The 1,381-nt window shown below is 44.8% G+C and overlaps 1 protein-coding gene across 1 annotated transcript in view; it reads left to right on the top strand.

Annotated features, from left to right (window-relative positions):
* Positions 1–1,381, top strand: part of LOC111699007 (uncharacterized) — a 4,165-nt gene that overhangs the window by 497 nt on the left and 2,287 nt on the right. The window lies entirely within an intron of this gene.

Genomic DNA, 1,381 nt, shown 5'->3' with positions numbered 1-1,381 from the left:
AGACACTTTCTTTTGTTATTTGTTATTTAGGGTCAGGTTAGGTTAAGATACTTTCTGGGCCGAGCGCTGCGGCTAGGATGGGCTAGGGGGCCCAGCGCTGCGGCCACGGGTTAGGTTAGTTAAGACACTTTCTGGGCAGAGTGCTGCGGCTAGGATGGGCTAGGGGGCCCAGCGCTGCGGCTACGGGTTAGGTTAAGTTAAGAAACTTCCTGTAACACCCATGTACAAAATTGATAGGAGGGGGGTCCAAAAATCGTATACTAGGAAATTACCCTTTCTTCTTATAAACGCAAAAACGTTTATAGCTAATTGTGAACACTTCGTATGAGAAAGGGTAATTTCCTAGAGAACGATTTTTAGACCCCCCTACCTCCCCACCTCCTATCAATTTTGTACATGGGTCTGACAAGAAGTGTCTTAACTTAGCCTAAACCGTGGCCACAGCGCTCGGCCCCCTAGCCTGTCCTAGCCGCAGCGCTCGGCCCCCTAGCCCATCCTAGCCTAAGCGCTCGGCCCAGAAAGTGTCTTAGTCTAACCTAACCCTAAATTATAGAAAAAAAACATTTACTGAAAAATAAATGGTCATGTACAATTCTGTTAACTATCGTTAACGAAGGGTCGTCGTTAACGATTGTTAACTAAGGTCCAGAAATCGTTCACTAGGACAGACCCTGAGAAAGAAAACAATTTGAATTTATCAACTCAAAATATTACACTTCTTGAAGTTTTGGTGATTTCATAGATAACAAGTTTTGGACCCTCCCCCCGTCCTCTCCTCTCGATTTTGTACATGGATCTTGTATGCAAGACGGATATAATTGACCATGTGGCCGCAGCGCTTGGCTCCTAGTCTGTCCTAGCTGCAGCGCTCAGCCCTTTAAGTTTCTTAATCTAAACAAATACTAATTTTAATTAAATTTGTTGAAAAATTTGTCATGGACTAAAATAGGTAATTTCCTATTAATTTTTTACATTTTGTAAAATTGATCAGGTGGCCTAGCGCCGGCCCCTTAGCCTGTACTAGTCGCGACGCTCGGCTTCTTAGCCCATCCTAGTCGCGGCGCTCGGCCCAGAAATTGTCTTAACCTAACCCTCAAAAATAAAAAAATAAATGTCCAAAAATCGTTCTTTAGGACGGACCCCAAAATTGATAGGAGGGGGGTCCAAAAATCGTATACTAGGACGGACTCACATATGGATATAATTGGTCGTGTGGCCTCAGCGCCCGGCCCCCTAGCCAGTCCTAGCCGCCGCGCTTGGCCCAGAAATTGTCTTAACTTAACCTAGCCCTAAAATATATAATGAAAAACAATAATTTTGCTGAATGAAAGTGGTCATTTACAAAATTTACAAGAGAGCGGCTGTGGGGGGGGGGGGGGGG

The sequence above is a fragment of the Eurytemora carolleeae genome, unplaced genomic scaffold (assembly GCF_000591075.1).
Source record: "Eurytemora carolleeae unplaced genomic scaffold, Eaff_2.0 scaffold337, whole genome shotgun sequence".
Lineage (NCBI taxonomy): Eukaryota > Metazoa > Arthropoda > Copepoda > Calanoida > Temoridae > Eurytemora > Eurytemora carolleeae.
Note: the sequence above shows the minus strand (reverse complement) of the source record. Positions and strands in the feature narration are given on the sequence as shown.